Genomic DNA, 21,966 nt, shown 5'->3' on the forward strand with positions numbered 1-21,966 from the left:
TTTTTTTTCATTGTGTTATTGTTTTATAGGCTCTGTGAGTTTTATGCTTCCAACCAGTTCTATTTTGGTACATATTGAGCTTTTGTTTCACAATTTAGAACTCCTTTTGGCATTTCTTGCAGTGCTGGTTTGGTAGTAGCAAATTCACATAGCGTTTATTTGTCTGAAAATGACTTCATTTCTCCTTCATTTATAAAACTTAGTTTTTCTGGATACAAAAATAAAAAGTTTTCTGGATACAAAAAAAAGTTTGACTGACAGTTATTCTGTCTAAGGAGGTTAAAGACAGGACCCCAATCCCTTCCAGCTTATAAGGTTTCTGCTAAGAAGTCTACCATTAATCATCAGGCTATCTAAAGTCAACATGAAGGAAAGAATTCTAAGAGCTGTGAGACAAGAGCATCAGGTAACTTATAAAGGATTTTTTATTTTAGATAAGTGAAGTCCTTCTAATTTATTTAACCAAGTATTCACTATACACATTTAGTAAGATGCAATATAGTATATGTATTAAAAGTTGGCATGTAAAGTAACATATCTTTTTTGGCAATTTAACTATATGTATCAACAGTCTCAAAAATATTCATACATTTTCACCCACTAATCCCATCCTAAGAATCCTAAGTTACTGTGATCAAATATAAATGCACAAAACTATTATTTATACTAGACAAAAACTGGATACACAATGGTACATTTAAGGATGTATGGAAGAATGGATTGATAACATGGCCTTCAGGAAGTCTTCCAAAATTTCATTACTTTAGGTGATTTTGTTTTTGCAACCAGGCTTTTCATAAAGATAAAATAGTAAAAATTTCAATACTACATTCTTGAACATTGAATTATGTGTTCTCAACACTATATACAGAAACTCTGATATTCATTCAGACAAAAATTAGGTTTAAGGTCCACTCAAGAAAATAAAAGGTATATTTCAATGGAGAGCATTTCCGATCAAAGACACAACGTTTGGTCAAGGGTGCTTCTAGGACTCATGGGAGAGAATAACTGAAAATAACGCTGGAAAATTAGGCTGTGGCCAGACTATGAAAATCTTTAAATGCCCAGATAAGTCTGCATTCTATTCTCTAGTTGCAAGGATTTATAAAAGATTCTCAACGTAGAAAATTATGATCCAAAAAGTACCTTTACAAAAAATTAATCTGGCAGCAATAATGCAGTACTTTACAGAATCTGAGTTAGAAGGTTCCTTAAAGGCTTCTGATTCAACTACCCTCAAGGATGGAATGCAGGGACTAAAGGGCAGGCTACTGCAGCAATCTGGATTTGAGGGGATATAGAGCTCAACAAGTATGGCAGAAATTGAAGTAAGAAGGAAGGGATCTGGGTCTTAAAGTTAATGCAATTTTGTACTAAAATGTAAGTCAACTAACAATTACAACTGTAAGCTCCGGATTCTGTCCACAAACATTTTTGTTTTTTATCTTGAGAAGTCACTGGCAGACTATGTAAGAAGTTTGGAGCAGAATACCTATCTATCAGTCAGTTTCTCTCTCTCTCTCTCTCTCTCTCTCTCTCGATACAGGATCTGGCTCTGCCACCCAGGCTGGAGTGCAATCACATGACCTTGACTCACTGCAACCTCTGCCTCATGGGCTCAAGCCATCCTACCACGTCAGCCTCTCACCTCAGCCTCACCCTCCTGGGACTATAGGTGTGCACCACCATGCCTGGCTAATATCAGTTTTCTTTAATAAAACACATGGCAGGTAAAAGACTATCCTGTACAAACCCTTGACAGTAAGGGCAGGCTCAATTACATTCAACTCTCCAATTCCATTCATCAAATCATCTTAACCCTATTTACTTATTATTTATGTAAAATGCAGTTTATCTGTACTGATTTTTCAGAAAATGTTCATAATTATCTCTTTTGTAGTATCAATATTATGCATATCTCTAAACAATGTTGATTTCTTCTCAGTTTCTCCAAGTTGGATTAATTATCTGCTCAATCATTGCTAATACAGATATGCATACCATCATTACGAATGGCATGTCATACAGGCAATCTGAAACAAGAGATTTGACTCAAGATTCTTTTTAAAACTTAATTTGGTTGTAATTCTAATTCTGATATAATTTATTGATGTGGTCCAGGTTAAATGAATTAATCTTCATATTTCATATCACTGGACTTTTTGTACATCTTTGAATGGTTGTGCTTTTCTACATCTTTAAAATGTTTCTACATCTTTTAAATCTCCCTACTTTTTGGTAGTTCTTGATGTGTTTTAAAAGCTCATTGACAGTCATAGTTGCATAACTCTGTGAATAGAGTAAAACTACTGAATTGTACACTTCACATGTGTGAATTTTGTTTTGTGAATTGTACCTAATATGACACCGTTATTATCTTAAAGTCCATTGAGAATAAACAGTGCTAAGTAATATAATATTCCAGCCTGCAACTAATAATCAAAATAACCTAACCACTGCCCTTCCCAAGGCTATAACTGCTGATAAAAATATATGTTTGTTCAACTGAAGTAAAGAGATGCCATAGGTACACTTGGACAGATACAGAATACTTACGGTCCATTTACTCTAATATTAACATTTCCTCACATTCCCTGGAAATATAGAAACTGAATCTTGGAGTCGACTAAAGGAAACTAACACATGATTAAAATAGTTAATCATGGCCGGGCGTGGTGGCTCACGCCTGTAATCCCAGCACTTTGAGAGGCCAAGGCAGGCAGATCACGAGGTCAGGAGATCGAGACCATCCTGGCTAACACAGTGAAACCCTGTCTCTACTAAAAATACAAAAAAAAAAAAAAATTAGCCGGGCATGGTGGCGGGCACTTGTAGTCCCAGCTACTCGGGAGGCTGAGGCAGGAGAATGGCATGAACACGGGAGGCGGAGCTTGCAGTGAGCCGAGATCGCACCACTGCACTCCAGCCTGGGAGGCAGAACAAAACTCCATCTCGAAAAAAAAAAAAAAAAAAAAAAAAAAGTTTATATAAACTCACAAATAACTACATCATTTATACTTTAGTGAAGTCATTTATATATGCATCATGGCTAAAGTCTAAGCATCTGTTAAGAGTTTAAGAACCATAATTTTTTAATTTACACAGGAATAGGCACCTTTTTCTCAATACTTAAGTTTGATTTGTAGGCTATTTATTTTTCTTTTTTTTTGAGACAAAGTCCCTCTGTTGCCCAGGCTGGAGTGCAGTGGCACGATCTCGGGTCACTGCAATATCCGCCTTTTGGGTTCAAGCAATTCTGCCTCAGCCTCTTGAGTAGATGGTTACAGGCACGTGCCACCATGCCCAGCTAATTTTTGTATCTTTAGTAGAAACGGAGTTTCACCATTTGACCATGCTGGTCTTGAACTCCTGACCTCAGGTGATCCACCGCTTCAGCCTCCCAAAGTGCTAGGATTACAAGTGTGAGCCACAGTGCCCAGCCTTGTAGGCTATGTATAGTCAACTCTTGATAACTCATAATAGAGAATGAAAACATAAAAAGTTATTACTGAAAGGAAGATTAATAATTAGCTACACAAGATCATATATACATTTATAGAAGCATAAAAGGCCAAGGCCTGAAACAACCAACTTCTTTATTTTATGGATGAGGGCACTGAAGCTCGCAAGAGTTAAAAGTGTTTTTCGAAGTAACAGCCAGTAAGTGGAAGAGTAAGGATTCAAGCCTAAGACATTCTCTGTGTGTGTGTGTGTGTGTGTGTGTGTGTGTGTGTGTGTGTATGTGTGTGTGTTTGAGTGAGAGAGAGACAGAGTCTTGCTCTGTCGCCCAGGCTAGGGTGCACCGGCACATTCTCGGCTCACTGCAACCTCTGTCTCCTAGGCTCAAACGATTCTCCTGCCTCAGCCTCCTGAGTAGCTGGGATTACAAGCGCATGCCACCACACCCGGCTAATTTTTGTACTTTTAGTAGAGACAGGGTTTCACCATGTTGGCGAGGCCAGTCTCGAACTCCTGACCTCAAGTGATACACATGCCTTGGCCTCACAAAGTACTGGGATTACAGGCATGAGCCACTGCGCCCGGCCTCAAGCTTTAGACATTCTGACTCTAAAACCCAAGTCTTCTGGGATTCATAAGCAGAATTCTCATTCTGCAGCCAAAATTAATTTACCGGCCAAAAACATTAACTTTAAATTTATCTTTCTTTTTTTAAGAGGATAAAAACATTATTAATCTCTAAAGCAAGCATCCTCTGTGAGTAGAAACTTTAAATTGCCCTTTTAAAGTTTCAAAATAGTTTTATCAAATGTAACTCTTAATTCAAAACCAAAAACTGTTTAAAATTGAAGTCAAACAAAACTACAACAGGTCAATACCTATGTGTTAAAGAGTGATTGTAGGGACAGTGCTTGTCTTTTTACCTTTAGCCATGTCACACTCCTTAATCATTTTGAGAAAGTTGGAAATTTCCCTATCTAGTCGCTGTTGGCATGACTGTGCTTTCTGCAAAAAAAGAAAAGACAAAATTAAAACAAACTAATAAAAGAGTTTTACATTACTTATGCTTTAATGTTTCTATCAAAACTTTCAGTACACAGATTGATATACCATAATAGAGACATATGCCTTACAGAGAAAAAAAAGGTGAGAGAAAATTTCCTTGTAAACTGAATATAACATTTAATCAAGTATAAAGTAAAAATAAATAATTTTAAGTTTTAAATACATTCAACATCTGTTGTGTAGATACCATACAATTGCATCCATTACTATTACTATCTCATTATGCCATGTGTATCTGAGGAATTATAATTCTCTGATTTATTAGCACTTTTAGTAGGCCTGATGAAATTCATCAAGAAATTATAAAATGCATTCCTTAAAAATATATTTTAAAAACTGTTTTGTTCAAAAAAAAAAATCCAGATGGTCCTAACATTTGGAAACCACAAGCTGATTCTCGTTCAGCAATCTAAGTGCATACAGCCCCCACATCATCAAACCAAAAAGGACATTTTCTTAGTGTGTCAAAGCTTCTGAAAATAAGGTAAAGTCAATTATAGAAAGCATTCTTCCTTGTAATTTGAAAGTTCTACATTTTTAGATCCCTAAAGGCAAAAAAACATAAATACAGAATTTCTTGATGAAAGTTACATCCCATCTTAGTGCAGATTTAGAAATCTAAAATGAAAGATCAGTCAAATCCATTTATCATATGAAAAATGTCATTTTGAAGGTAGTTTTATATATCATTTCCCTTTAAAGAGGTGGGAAGAATAAGCAAGAAAATTATCATTGTAAATTTGCTTGGTTATCAAAATAGAAAATATTTATTCTGAGAATCTTGACCTTATAAACAATAGAATCGCATTCTTTTAGGTAGAGTAATATATTTAGCCTTATGAAACTTCCCTACTTTGTACTCTTAATCTCAGCTAGCCCATCACAAAACATTTTGCACCCCCAAAATCAAACTTACTATAGATCAGTATGTCAAGGTGGCATAGGTAAATACTCTTTTCTCCTATTTGACCTTATAAATTTTTTAGTGCTTACAGAGCTCAACTCAACCACAGTACAATTAGTCATGTTATCACATTAGTGACAGGCAATGTTCTCTTCAAAATTTTTATTACTCTCCTTTGTTTTGAGGGCTCTAACAACACCTATGTTGCTCACTTGGTCGGGAGCAGGGGGAGAATACCTACACCATGCAATTTAAAACACCATATATGCCTGATAATTTTTCCAGACACAGCCTGTGAATACAGGTTGAGGGGCAGGGAAAAAGTTTATCTAGAGGCACCGAAACATGCACTGCAACCAAATGCATCACTCATGATTTATTAATAGAAAATCATCATTCTTGCTGTATACATATTTAATACTCTGCTTATGTGCAAGTCAATGATACTGTCTTATCTTTTCCTTTCTATGATGAAAGTAAGCTAGAGGCATAAAAGTAAGCAATGGCTTCAATTGCAGACTATGTATCTGTAATAAACAGGATAGTGTTCCTGAAGTTATAATTAAAGGCAGGAAACACCTTCTGTAGCATCATCTTCAAATACATGAATCACATTTATCTTCCCTTGAATCATATTTCCATCTAACAGTTACTAAAAAGTTTCCTTGATCGATGATTTACTTGTTTTAAAGGGTACATAACAGGTCAGCTGGAGAAGATCCAATCTACACATACTGTTTTAAGTTGGGTACAAAGTATGTCTTCTGTTCTAAACAACTTAGTGCTTTTTAACCGATACTAAAAGATACTAAAAAGAACAGAGGTTATTAATATAATAAAACATAATATGGTCTCCCATTTGCTTAGTTGCTACTAGTTATATTTTGAAAAACTAAAAATCAATTTATGAAAGTTAATTCTTCTTAATATTTTGCAGAGTCCAACATGGTTTCTCATTTTTGACTTCTATGCCATTGACATTATGTCAGGAACTGATATGATTTGGCTGTGTCCCCACCCAAATCTCACCTTGAATTGTAGCTCCAATAATCCCCATGTTTTGTGGGAGGAACCCGGTGGGAGGTAATTGAATCATGGGGGTGGGCTTTTCCTGTGCTGTTCTCATGATAGTGAACAAGTCGCATAGGATCTGATGATTTTATAAAGGGGAGTTCCCCTGCAAAAGCTCTCTTGCCTGCTGCCATGTAAGACATGCCTTTGCTCCTCCTTTACCTTCCGCCAAGATTGTGAGGCCTCTCCAGCCATGTGGAACTGTGAATCAATTAAACCTCTTTCCTTTATAAATTACCCAGTCGGGGGTTATGTCTTTATTAGCAGCATGAGAACAAACTAACACAGGGACTCCTTTTAAGTTTTAATTTCTATTTATTTATTCTACATAAATGGAATCTCACTATGAGCAATGTTATAATACCTAAAGTTTAACAGTATTTTAACTTTGTCCAAGTTATCTGGACAAAGCACACAAGAACAAGGATTAAACCCATTGATACAGGGGCCTAGAGGATCAGAAGTTACCCCAGGTGAGCAGCTGAGCCACATTTACAACACAGGTCTCCTGCTTAGAAACCAAAATTTTAGCTGTTGGTTTCGCATGAGTTAAGCTGATGTTAAATTACCTTATGATCCCTAACCTACAGGGAAGCTTGAAAATGCATATCAAGGGGGTGAATAGCTAGAGAGGAATACATAGGCTAGTAGAGAAGTAATTAATTCCAGGCTATTTGCTGCAGAAAATCCACATTTGGTTAATTAAGCACAGAAGCAGATTGCCACAACTCAGCAATAAAAATGAATAAACTACTAATACACACAACATTACAGTGAAAAAAGACACCTAAGAGCACATACTGTATGATTCCATTTACATGAAATTCTAGAACAGGAAAACTGATCATGCTTATAATGACATTGTCATTATATCAGTGTCATTAGGTCAGTGGTTGTCAGAGATGGAAGTGGAGGGTATTATCTGGGAAGAGCAGCAAGGGAACAACATTTTGACATAATAAAAATGTTCTCTATCTTGATAGGAGTGGTGGTTACACAGACAATATACATTTGTCAGAATACATCAAATTGAAGACATAAAGTTAATTCCTTTTTTCTGCAAACATTATATTTCAATATTAATTCAAACTTTAAAAATAATAGATTGTCAAACTCTGATCACTTTCTTCTTTGCAGAAAATGGCCGCTATTACAAGTAGTGGTGCCATAGCACTTATCTCTAAGTCTTCCTAACTCCAGCCAAATCCACTTCAAAGATAGCCCCATACTCTGGCCAGGCGTGGTGGCTCACACATGTAATCCCAGCACTTGGGGAGGCTGAGGCAAAAGAATCACTTGAGCCCAGCATTTCGAGACCTTCCTTGCAACATAACGAGACCTAATCTCTACAAAAAAACAAACAAACAACAACAACAACAACAACAACGAAAAAATTACCCAGGCTTGGTGGCACATGCCTATAGTCCCAGCTACTTAAGAAGCTGAGGCAGGAGGATCACTTGACCCCAGGTGGTCAATGCTGCAGTAAGCTGTGATCACACCACTGTACTCCAGCCTGGATGACAAAGTGAGATCCTGTCTCAAAAAGAAAAAAATAATAACCCATACTCCATCTTTCCTAAGTCAACCCCACATTTATTCTTTCTGACATCTGGCAATGATTAGGCCCCTGCTTTGTAACTTTCTTATGGTTTCACTTTGCAATATGTATTTACATAAAGTAAAAATAAAAAACAAAAAAAAAAAGGATATAGAGAGAAAAGTAATTTTCCTTCACACACCTGGCAATATTATTTTGCACCTTTCTCAGCTGCAGAGCAACAAGTGCTAATTTCTCATCTTTCCTGAATGATCTAAGTCTACACAAATATTTACATGTACATCCCTGTTTTTTTTCCTCCCAAGTAGTATCATATTTGGTACATCATTTTATGCATTGTCCTTTTCACTTAACTGTATATCTTCAATATATCAGCATATATACATCTGCCTCATTCTTGCATGGATGTACCAATCTTTATTAGCTCCACGTGGATGTACATGCAACTTTCTGCACGTTTATTTTAGTTGAGAATCAGTTATTCTTTTTTTGTTGTTGTTTTTGAGAGAGGCTGGCTCTATCACCCTATTGCCCATGCTGGAGTGCAGTGGTACGATCTCAGCTCACTGCAACCTCCGCCCTCGCAGGTTCAAGCGATTCTCGTGCCTCAGGCTCCTGTGTAGTTGGGATTACAGACGTGCACCACCATGCTGGCTAATTTTTGTATTTTTAGAGGCAGGATTTCACCATGTTGGCTAGGCTTGTCTCGAACTCCTGGCCTCATGTGATCTGCCTGCCTCGGGAATCATTTATTCTTAAATCAGAAAAGCTTTATATTATTTTCTCATTCCATTAAACTCGAGCATCATCTGCTCATTACTTTTTTTTTTTTTTTTTTTTTTTTTGAGACAGGGTCTCACTCTGTCACCCAGGCTGGAGTGCAGTGGTGTGATCTTGGCTCACTGCAACCTCCATCTCCTGGGCTCAGGTGATCCTCACACCTCAGCCTCCTAAGTAGCTGGGACTACAGATATGGGCCACCATGTCCAGCTAATTTTTGTATTTTTAGTAGAGACAGGGTTTTGCCATGTTGCCCAGACTGGAGTGCAGTGGTGTGACCACAGCTTGCTGCAACTTCAGCCTCAAAATTTAAAAAAAAAAAAAAAAATTTGAGGGGATTCGCCATGTTGCCCAGATAGTCTCGAACTCCTGGACTCAAGCAATCTACCTACCTCAGCCTCCCAAAGTACTGGGATTACAGGTGTGAGACACCGTGCCTGGCCTGCTCATCACTTCTTGTAACACAGAAACAGTTCAGATCCTACAGAATCAAGACATCTTCAACAAATAAAACCCCCACTTTGCTAGTACCACCCAGAGCCTCTAAGAGCCTATCCCAGCACTGTCCAATAGAACTTTCTATGATGCTGGAAATATTCTGTATCTTTGCTGTCTGTTGTGGTAGCCACATGTGGCTACTGAGCACTTGAAATGTGGCTAATATGTAGTTAAATATAGTTAAAATGAATAACTGAATTTTTTTTTTAGTTGTCTCACTCTCGCCCAGACTGGAGTGCAGTAGCACAATCTCAGCTCACTGCAACCTGTGTGCCCTGCCCCACCGGGTTCAAGCAATTCTCTTGCCTCAGCCTCCCGAGTAGCTGGGACTACAGGTGCCCGCCACCATGTCTGGCTAATTTTTGTATTTTTAGTAGAGACAGAGTTTCACCATGTTGGCCAGGCTGTTCTCAAACTCCTGACCTCAAGTGGTCCACCCACCGCAGTCTCCCAAAGTGCTGGGATTACAGGCATGAGCCACTGTACCCAGCTGAATAACTGAATTTTTAAATTGTAATTAATTTAAATGTAAATAGCCAAATGTGTAAATAGCCACAGGATAGCTAATAGCTATCATATTGGACAGTGCAGTTCTATACCAATACTGTGCTTGACTAATTTCTAATTTTTATTTCTGAAATATTTTCAAGTTGCTATTACAACAACCATGAGGTCAATAATTCTAGAACTTGTCTTATACAATCATATTGCATAAGAAATGTTTACCAAAAAATGTTTATGCTGAAAAACTGACTCACTCTCTCTCTCTTTCTTTCTAAGAGACAGGGACTCACTATATTGCCCAGGCTGAACTCAAACCCTTGGGCACAAGTGAGCCTCCCACCTCAGCCTTTCCCTCATTTCTTACAGGTCTGTGTACGAATCCAAAAGCATGTTAAGGAAATAAAATCAGTTTTGTTGTTAATTCAGATGATTTTAGAGTGTATCAGTCCTAGAATGCCTAATTCCCCTTAGAATGTCTATAGGTATCAACAATAGACCTTTCCATAAATTGGCCCTTGAATTTCACTGGAACTTAAGAACTCAAGAATGAAGGGCATCCTGGAGCCAGTCTACTGACAAGCTATAATTCAACACTTCAAAGCTCATTTCGGATTTTACCTATTTTGAACCAGTCTCCAGATGTTGAGACAGAATCAAGATTCACAGCATTGGCCAGGCTTGGTGGCTCATGCCTGTAATCTGAGCACTTTGGGAGGCTGAAGCGGGAGGATCACTTGAGGTCAGGAGCTTGAGACCAGCCTGGCCTACATGGTGAAACCCCGTCTCTACTAAAATTACAAAAATTAGCCGGGCGTAGTGTTGTGTGCCTGTAATCCCAGCTACTCAGGAGGCTGAGGCGAGAAGATCGCTTGAACCCGGGAGGCGGAAGTTGCAGTGAGCTGTGATCGCACCACTGCACTCCAGCCTGTGCAACAGAGCAAGACTCCGTCTCAAAAAAAAAAAAGAAAAGAAGAAAAAAAAGATTTACAGAATTAGCACTCAAACTCTGTTGGAGAGGAACATGCAAAACCTAAAAGTGCTTAACACTATAGTGCTAAAACTCTCATTAACTTTAGGTGCAATAAAATCTAAAAGGCAAAACCTTCACGGTTTTAAAGTTAACATGTGAACAAAACATTAAGGAATAAACTGAAAGATATAGTCGAGGTTGATGACCTGAAAATTTGAAAATTATGCTAAAGAAGAAATCTTGCCGGGGTGTGGTGGCTTATGTCTATAATCCCGGCACTTTGGGAGGCCAAGGCTGGTGGATCACAAGGTCAGGAGATCAAGACCATCCTGGCTAACGCGGTGAAACCCTGTCTCTACTAAAAATACAAAAAAAATTAGCCAGGTGCAGTGGCGGGCGCCTGTAGTCTCAGCTACTCGGGAGGCTGAGGCAGGAGAATGGCGTGAACCCAGGAGGTGGACCTTGCAGTGAGCCGAGATGGCACCACTGCACTCCAGCCTGGGCGACACAGCGAGACTCCATCTCAAAAAAAAAAAAAAAAAAAAAAAAGAAAGCAAACACAAAAGAAGAAATCTTTTTAATGGTATGTAAGTTAGTATGCTTTTATTTTACCTGTAACTTCCATTTAAAAACTTTTAAAATTATCATAATCCTAGGAAAGATACTAGTATGCTTTGTAAATCCTTCCAGGTTTTATCATTTACCTCTTACTAACTATAGGTAAATAGGGAAGGACTTCTTTTCAATTAGGGAATACCAACTAAAAGTTAAAATATTTAGCATCGTTTTATTTTTTTACTTGTTTAATGTAATTTTGGCCATATGTATTTAAATCTTCCATATTTTCCCAGTTTTAACGTTACTTATATGCTGCAGTAGATGTTACTTTTGCAAAGTTCACTGATCTGAAAATTTTGTTTATAGTTCTCACATACACATTAGGCTTTAAACTAGAGGTAGTATGGTAAAGGAGTTGTCATCAATTCTGGGGAATGTCTTCGACAAACGTGGGAGAGTTCAAATTCTTTAATGTTCCATCATAAATTAAGATTAGGGATTGAAAGAGTCAAAATACCTTTTATATTTAAATGTATAGGTCCCTAAATTGATAAAACTCCATAGGTATTGGGGAATTTAACTTCATTAAAGTTGAACTAGAAACATTCAAATCTTGCCACCAACTCATTAATTTATAAAGACAAAAAAAATAAATTTAGTAGGCAAATTCATATATCCTGACATAATTATTCAGACTGAAACTCATCATCATTCCATAGTTCTAATTCTTCCAAACTCAATTCCCATTCTTTTAGATACAAGATGTAAATAAAAGATATAGCCAGAAAATTGATGACCCCTCAAAACACCTATTTCATTTCAATTACCTATGCTGATATTCCTCTAGGGATAAGGCACTGGTGTCACTTCAGAAAACTTCTCCATTCATTATTGATGCTTTACCTTATCTCTTAGCAACCAAGCTACAGATTACAAGTGCTTTTAAAGCAAACCTACCGGCCAGGAAAGGTATCACTACGGTTGCATTATTTAAACTCTGAAATCTGCAGTTATGAAGGGCATCAAGTCAAGCTATGCATGCTCCCCATCCTGGCAGCAACTTTCAAACAGAATGACAGTCTGTTAACAACAATGTAAAAAGTTTCACCTAAAAAAGTACAGTGCCTTTAAGGCACATGTCCATCTCATCAGAGCGTATCTACAAAGGCATTTGATAGTATTACCATGACAGACATAAGCTACCAACACAATGCAACTCAGTGAAGAACAGTACTATTTCTATTGTTGTCAGAAATCATAATTTCAAAACCTTATATCTTAAAGAAAAAAGTTCTTGATAAAACCTGTATGACATAGATAGCTATAAAGGTCAGGTTACATTTTCCTATTTACCTCTAAGGATTTCTTCAAGTCTACAGCAGAAACCGTATCTTCCTCCTCCTCGTCAGTCAGCTGGTCCTGCGAACAGTAGTGAGTGCTGTAAGCAGAATGTTCTTCTATTGCTTCCAGCCAGTCCTGAACTCATGCAAGGGTTTAAATGAGAGTGAAAAGCATTTTTATTTCAAAGAGATAATATTACAATGATCTGATAAGCATAAAATTTACCTAGTGAAATAAATATTATGGCCCCAGAAAGGAAAGCAAAGCAACCAGTAATGAAACAGCAATGTGGGTCTCTTGTCCATGATATGTCTGGATAAAAGCTTTTCCTAGTACTTTAAAAAATATCATCTATAAGTTTACACATTCATGAATGTTAATATTCAAACACATTACAGAAATTAAATAATGGGAGAAAACTTTGTCACTTAAAATTAAAGGTTCTTGTTTTCAATATTGAGAACCTGTAATTTTATAACTTAACAGAATAAGTTACTATATAGTAATGGATCCAGATACACAATTTTACTAACTTACACTCAAATTAGAAGCACAAGAAACTAAGGTCATATTAAAACAGCCAATACTTGCCCTGATGCTTTAACTTTTACTATATTTTTAAAATAACAGTGATTTCACAAAAAGGCCTAAAAATACCCTATCTTACTTTTTCCTCATTTTCTTACATTATACTCAGGGTCAAATCTTACCATTTTATGAAATGTTGGGAGAGTCATGAGTTAGATTGTTTAGGGTTCTTTGCAGGGCCAAAGTTTACCACTTTGGAAAACAGATTATTTTAACCTCTTATATAGTTTACCAAAAAATCAAGATATGTCTGTGAACACTGCTTTGATTTAAAAGAATAAGAATAGGCCTGCCGCGGTGGCTCACGCCTGTAATCCCAGCACTTTGGGAGGGCAAGGTGGGCGGATCACGTTCGAGACCAGCCTGGCCAACATGGTGAAACCCCATCTCTACTAAAAATACAAAAATTATCCAGGCATGGTGGTACATGCCTGTAATCCCAGCTGCTCGGGAGGCTGAGGCAGGAGAATTGCTTGAACCAGAAAGGCAGAGGTTGCAGTGAGTCAAGTTCACACCAGTGCACTCCAGCACTGGGTGACAGAGCAAGGGAGGCTCTATCTCTAAATAAATAAATAAATAAATACATAAATAAATACATAAATAAAAGAAAAAGAAAAGGGCCGGGCGCGGTGGCTCATGCCTGTAATCCCAACACTTTGGGAGGCTGAGGTGGGTGGATCACAAGGTCAGGAGTTCGAGACCAGCCTGACGAACGTGGTGAAACCCTGTCTCTACTAAAAACACAAAAATTAGCCAGGCATGGTGGCGTGCACCTGTAATCCCAGCTACTCAGGAGGCAGAGGCAGGAGAATCGCTTGAACCAGGGAGGCAGAGGTTGCAATGAGCCGAGATCCCACCACTGCACTCAAGCCTGGGCAACAGAGTGACTCTGTCTCCAAAAAAAAAAAAAAAGAATAGGGATAGTCCATTAAGTGACTGCACCATAAGTATTGGTCAAGTAAATCCCAATTTTCTAGCTTGCTGCTATTGTTTAATTTATCACTAGGAAGGCTGAGTCTCCATTGTAATGAGTGTCAGAACGCCTGGCTTGTAGTCCAGGTTCTGTCACTCACAAGCTGCCTGGCCTTGGGAAATCACTTCAATCTTACAATCTTTAGTTTCCTCACCTATAAGTTAAGGCATAGACCTGTCATTTACATTAAAAGGATGCCCCTTACATTCAGAGAATTAAAATTGAAAAACAAATTATGAACAGAAAATACCTGCAGGTACATGTTGATAAAGAACTAATTCATGTACCAAATTTTAAAAGCTTCATTTAAAAAGTACAATCAGGCCAGGCACAGTGGCTCACGCCTGTAATCCCAGCACTTTGGGAGGCCAAGGCGGGTGGATCGCCTGAGCTCAGGAGTTTGAGACTACCCTGGGCAATGTGGTGAAACCCCGTCTCTGCTAAAATACAAAAAAAATTAGCCAGGCATATTGGCCTGCACCTGTAGTCCCAGCTACTCAGGAGGCTGAGGCATGAGAATCACTTGAGCTTGGGAGGCAGAGGTTGCAGTGAGCTGAGATTGCGCCACTGCACTCCAGCTTGGGCTACAGAGTGAGACTCTGTCTCAAAAAAATAAATAAATAAAAATTAAAAAAAAAATAAAAAGTACAATCAACAAGATTTTGAATGTTACCACTGAACTTATGTTATATTCTCCGTGTCTTTTAATGTTGTGTAAGTTTTAGGAAAGATACATGAATCCATAAGATTACCTCTCTTGACTGTTGAAGGCTATTCTTAGGAACCCGGAAGCCATGAATGGTGTCATCAAAGCATTTAATAAAGAAGAGGCAGCTATCAGTGGATTTTACCTTGGATATAAAGAAGTCAGTAAGACAACATTCATTCACATAAAAGAGGACCCTAAAATTATCTATACATAAAATTTAAAGTAGTGACATGACTTAAGGATACCCAGTTGAACACTTAAGTACTGATAGATAAAAATTGGAAAAAAATAGATTACAGTGGGAGTGTCAAATGCACTGTAGTTTATCTATGTCAAGTCTGGCTCTCAACTTCTTAGTTACTCAACATAAATACTATGGTTCATCAGGTTTGTCGTTTTACTTTTATCCTTTCTTAAGTATAACTTAATATGCACTTGGGTTATAAAATCATTTAGCTACCACAGTTTCCATTTTTTATTCATACCCCTCGCCTTACCTTTTTGTTTGAGCTGAGTATAAAATAATCAGCAGTAGATAAGGTTGATAAAGAAGGAGCAAAGGGAAAGAGAGTAAGATGGATCAGAGATAATTATGGGTTTTAAAATAAAAATTTGGCACGAAAAGGATTTTAAGCCATTTATGCCAGAGGTTGCAAAATGTTTTGTGAAAAATCAGACCTTGGTGATGACCCTGAGCAGTAGGATATAAATAACTCCCACAAGCTTAGCGTTCCAATAATGGAACACCAGGCATAAATGGGTTAAGAATGGAAAAAGGTAGATTTCTTCAAGACCCTATCAGAGGCCCCCCACCTGTTGCAGAAAACAACTATAAAACCCGGATACAAAAGAAAAGGCAACCACTTGGAGGAACCTGGACCTGAACAAAAGCTGACAGACTTCGATGGGAGTCACGCTCTCTGGAGGAAAGGGGCCAAGGAGCTGTGGAAGTAAGTTCCCATGCATAAGGTTTTGCACCTGGGACTAAGCACAGTCCACATGGTGACAGGACAGCAGCAAGGGCACATGTGGAAACCCCTGTCTTTGGACATTAATAAAGCAAACCTGGGAACCTGTAAGCACCAAAGAGAACAGGGGAATCCCCAAGGGAAAGTGACAGAGAGATGGTTCCCAGATTCTGTCTGCTACTCACATCTCTGACTCATGAGCCACACACACATAGAAGCAGCTCATATAAACAACCTATCTGAACTGAGTCCAGAGCCACTGCCCAAGACACATAGCTCATGATCCAAACCGAGCCAAGAAATGGACTTGCTGCAACGGACAACACTTAACAGAGAAAAACAACACAATCCAAAATCTCCAGAACTCAACATTCATAATATTAATAATATTATGATTATTATATTCAATACATATACAATTATATATTATATATTATATTATATATCATATTATATATTTATTATATATTATATTATATATTATATTTATTATATATTATATTATATATTATATTTATTATATATTATATTATATATTATATTTATTATATATTATATTATATATTATATTATATATTATATTTATTATATATTATATTATATATTATATTTATTATATATTATATTATATATTATATTTATTATATATATTATATATATTTATTATATATTATATTATATATTATATAAGATATATAATATATAATAAAATATATATTTTATATAATGTATTATATAAGATATCTTATATATTATATAACATATGAAATATAATATATAATATGATTATATAATAATCATAATATTAATAAATATTAAGAGTACCATCCAAAATTACCTGACATACGGGCTGGGCGTGATGTCTCATGCCTGTAATCCCAGCACTTTGGTAGGCCAAGGCAGGAGGATTACTTGAGGTCAAGAGTTTGAGACCAGCCTAACCAACATGGCAAAACCCCGTCTCTACCAAAAAATACAAAAATTAGCTGGGCATGGTAGTGTTCACCTGTAATCCCAGCTACTCAGGAGGCTGAGGCAGAGAATTGCTTGAACGTGGGAGGTGGAGGTTGCAGTGAGCTGAGATCGTGCCACTGCCCTCCAGCCTGGGTGACAGAGCGAGACTCCATCTCAAAAAAACAAAAACAAGAACAAAACAAAATAAAACCCAAAATTACCTGACATATGAAGAAGCATGAAAGTAGAACACATTCACAAAAGAAAAATCCAATTAAAAGGCAAAAATTGCCAGAATGGGTAATAGGAACTAAAACATATGCTATCTCCAAGAGACAGAAAATAAATATAAAGATACATATAGGCTGAAAGTAAATGGACAGGAAAAAGACACCATGTGAACAACAAACATAAGAAGGCCTAAGTGGTTATGTTCAAAATCAGACAAAGTAAATTTTAAAACAAAATGTATTACAAGAGATAAAGAGGGCCACAAAACAATAAAAGGATCAATTAATCAAGAAGACAACAATCATAAAGATGTTATCAATAACAGAGAAGGAAATGCAACATTCCACAAGCACAGTAGGACACTTTCACATCTCTCTTTCAGCAACTGATACAACCACTAGCCAAAACCAAGACACAAAAGATCTGAATGCTATCAACCACCATGACTGAATTAATATTGATAGGACCCTACAACCAACAATAATAGCAAAACAACCAACAATAATAGCAAAATACACATTCTTTTCAATTGCATGTACTAGGATATTTCATCATCAAATAAGCCTGGGTAAATCTGACAAATATTTTTGGACAATCTAACTCTCATTCCATAATAATACATGGAGATAAATAAAAGTCAACTATATTTTAAAATTTTGTTCAAAATGGAGATGCCACGACTTTACTTGTTATCAAATTAAAATACATACAAGTGTTTTCTACAGCATTCCACAGAACCCCAAGATTTTACGAGGCTGTATAAATGATTTGGGTCAATCACTTGAAGAACTGATTTCACAGTTAGAGGAGCAAATGATCCATGTTTCATCCTACCGTGCATACTGCTTGAGTCAGGTGTTTGCATCCCTGGCGATAAATATTATGAACTGCATCAGGCCTTCAAAATAAAGATGAAATTATCAAGACAAAAGGAAAAGAGATAAGTGAAAAAAAATCATATTTCAAAATTTATACAGTGAAATTTGATAAGTGTAAAGATCATAATGCTTACTGTTTCCTATACCATGAAAGGACTCCATGCTCTAACACTACCCAGAATAATCTCCAGCCAAAAAATCTTGAACTCTAAGGGAAAAATAACAAAGATTTCCCAAGCTGACACATCTAGATTCAAATACTTGACTGATAAAAAGTAATTAAGTGAGGACAGTCATATTTGAGTCTTTAGACAGTAGCACTGAACATTAAAAAAATGATCAAACATGAACTTAGGTACTAAGTGCAGTAATGAAAACATACCACTACAGGGTGACAGGAACAGCAGAAATGCCATACTGATAAGATCAATGATGATTACAGTTTATGGTTCTGACAAAACTGTTCAGGGACTATTTACAGAAAATATACCAGTTGTGGGCTTCAAAGACAATTTCCTCAAAGTCATGAATGAATGTCTAAAAAAGAAAATTATCCTAAATTTATCTTATACAATATAAGCATACAGATACATAAACAGATAAAGGGATTGCTTGCAAATGCAAAAGAAATTATGTGCTCTTCCATGGTTAATTCTAGAAAACAGGATTCTCCAAAATCTAGAAACTGTTAGGACCAGAAGAATTTTATATATGCACCATGTGATAATTCAAATATTAATTTTCTTCTAAGTCTTCCATGGTTTGATGTTCATAACAAAAATAATACTGTAATTCTTTGATCTAGTAAGAAAAAAAATGTATTTTCCCCCCACTCCTTTTCATAAAAACTTAGTTACCTAAAAGTGACTCATCAACACCAAAAAAACACCTAAAAGGGACCATCAACACACAGAAAAGTAACTGCTACAACCAGTGGAAGCCTCTTGAAATCCGGTAGTATAAAAGTGGTTTGCTGGGCACAGTGGCTCACACCTGTAATCCCAGCACTTTGGGAGGCCGAGGCGGGTGGATCATGAGGTCAGGAGTTCAAGACCAGCCTGGCCAAGATGGTGAAACCTCGTCTCTACTAAAAACACAGAAATTAGCCAGGCACGGTGGCGGGTGCCTATAATCCCAGCTACTTGGGAGGCTGAGGCAGGAGAACCACTTGAACCCAGGGAGCGGAGGTTGCAGTGAGTATACCACTGCACTCTAGCCTGGGTGACAGAGCAAGACTCTGCCTCAAAAAATAAAAATAAAAATAAATAAGTGGTTTACATTATAAGGTCCTAGAGCAATTAAATCACATATACTTCAGAAATGATTTTTTTAAAGTTTTAAACAGAAATAGAGCACCTGAGAATTATTCTTTACAGTTATATAATTAAAAAACCACCCCCACTTACCTTCCAGAGAGGGCCCTCATATCGTTTTAATGCTTTGTAGATGACCTGTCAAAAACATGTTTTCATGAAAAATGCATCTACATATTTCAAACATTCAAAATTTTTTTTCTAAAAATTATTAGATAAATTTAATTCATTACTCTGTACCTTATTACCAACAAGAATGTGTTTCATTTCAGCACCCTGGGCAAGGTCAAGAGGTTTCTGATCTGTGCAAAATACAAAGAAAAAAGCCATCAACAGCTTAAACGTACTATAACAATCAATGCTGTAACTGCAGCATCTAATATTCCTTCATTTTTCTATTGCCTGTATCTTTTTCTTTCCCCCAAAAATTACCTACCAGAGAGACGTTGCCATCTCAATTATTTATGGCCTCCCTTTTGGTCGCTAACTATTAAGCCAGCAAATCAGATTAACTTCACAACAAATTATCATGAACTCACAAATTTGTGGCTTAAACAATACAAATTTATTATCTTACAGTTTCAGAGATCAGAAGTCTGAAATGAATTTCACTGGGCTGAAATCAACATGTGGACAGAGCTGCATTCCTTCTGGAGGCTCTAAGGGAGACATTCCCTTGCCTTTTCCACTTCTAGAGGCCAATTACATGACTTGACACGGGGTCTCTTCCTCCATCTCCAAAGCATATCATTCCAACCTCTGCTTCCAGCATTCTGTTCTCTCTATAGGCCTCCCTCCTATCAGAAGCCTTGTAACTACATAGGTCTACCTGGATAATTCAGGATTTCCCCTCATCTCAAGATACCTAACTAATCACAAATTTGGGGTCCACTCTTTAGCCGACCACAGCCACGCTTCAGCCGTCTTGCTGCATAACAGGTAGCAGAGATGGCTCACAAGCTGAGGGTGTGATGGTCCACAATTTAGGACAAAAGAAAAAGGTGACAATGGAGAATAAAGCCGGCAAGCTATCAGTATTAATTTTTCCAACCTTACACATGCACATTCCATGTTTTGCCCAACAACAACAAAAATGGAGTTTGTCTTATCAAAGTTATTTATTGAGTTCTGAAGTGAGCAGGACATTAAATGAAGGACAAAAGGTAAAACAAACAAACAAACAAACAAAAACCCCACAAATAAATCAAACCATCTCCTAGCCTCAAATAGCTTATTATTAGAGAAATGAAAGCTACCTATGAAAATTAGAACAGTCCTTTCAAAACAACATATCAATGAGAACTCTGGAACTATTTATGCAGTAAGGTGATATATTCTATCAGATAACCTTTTAGGCCAGGCGCAGTGGCTCACAACTATAATCCCAGTACTCTGGGAGGCTAAGGCGGAAGGATAGCTTGAGGCCAGAAGCTTAAGACTAGCCTGAGTAACACAGTGAGACCTTATCTCTACAAAAAAAAAAAAAAAAAAAAATTTTTTTTAATTAGCCAGGCATGGTGGCATGTGCCTACAGTCCCAGCTACCACTGCACTCCAGACTGGGTGACAGAGTGAGACTCTGTCTCTAAAAACAAAAAGGGGGGCTGGGGGTGGTTTAAAATAATAATATTTTTATAAATACCAAACACCTGGTATGTGTTGGCAGTTTTTTCTATGATATCTCCTAATGAGGGTCTGTTATATACCGATTACTATTTTAGGCACTGAGGATTCAGCAGTGAACATAACAGAAAAAATGCTGGGGGGATGGGAAAGCATAGAAGGTGGGAAAGACAGATGACAAATTAATTTTTAAAGATATAGCAGACAGTGAACCACGGTACGCCCAGACTTTTTAAATAAATGATTTGACAGAGTAACTGGGATACCACTTTAGATTGGAGGATGAGGGGTTGATCAGGGAAGGCCTCTTTGAGGAAGGGATGTCTAGGTTGAAAAGAAGGATCCAGACTTGTGAAAATACAGGGAAGGACATTCTAGCAGAGGAACAGCTGATGCAAAGGCTCTGAGGTAGGAACAATTCAGCAGGCAAGAGATAAAGTCAGAGAGGTACACAGAGGCCACATCACACAAAGGGTTTGTAGGCCAGACTTTTGTAAGCCAGCATAAGGAGTTTGAGTTTTATTCTAAATAGGATGAAAAGCCACTGAAGGGTTTTAAGTAAGAGTAACATGATCTGACTCATGTTTAAAACTCTGTCAAAGTGTTAAAAAATTATAATATAGGCCGGGTGCGGTGGCTCATGCCTGTAATCCCAGCACTTTGGGAGGCCGAGGTGGGCGGATCACCTTAGATCAGGAGTTCGAGACCAGCCTGGCCAACATGGTGAAACCCCATCTCTACTAAAAATACAAAAATTAGCTGGGTGTGGTGGCAGGCACCTGTAATCCCAGCTACTCTGAAGACTGAGGCAGGAGAATCACTTGAACCTGAGAGGCAGAGTTGCAGTGAGCCTACATCGCGCCATTGCACTCCAGCCTGGGGAACAAGAGCGAGACTTCGTCTCAAAAAAAAAAAAAGAAAAAGAAAAGAATAATAATAATAATATAGCTGGGAAAATACGAACTTCGGCAGTTTCATGACTTTGATAAATTACTAGATTATTATTAATAGGATAA

General features: G+C 37.4%; 1 protein-coding gene across 1 annotated transcript in view; it reads right to left on the reverse strand.

Moving 5' to 3' along the window:
• The window catches only part of DKFZP469O0726 (protein), a 224,864-nt gene that overhangs the window by 129,583 nt on the left and 73,315 nt on the right, over nt 1–21,966 (reverse strand). The window contains 7 exon segments of the mRNA NM_001135369.1: nt 4,386–4,467; nt 12,727–12,849; nt 15,028–15,126; nt 17,972–18,035; nt 18,150–18,223; nt 19,422–19,466; nt 19,569–19,630. The gene's annotated coding sequence lies outside the window, so the exon portion shown is untranslated.

This window comes from Pongo abelii, chromosome 17, assembly GCF_028885655.2.
Source record: "Pongo abelii isolate AG06213 chromosome 17, NHGRI_mPonAbe1-v2.0_pri, whole genome shotgun sequence".
Taxonomy (NCBI): Eukaryota; Metazoa; Chordata; class Mammalia; order Primates; family Hominidae; genus Pongo; species Pongo abelii.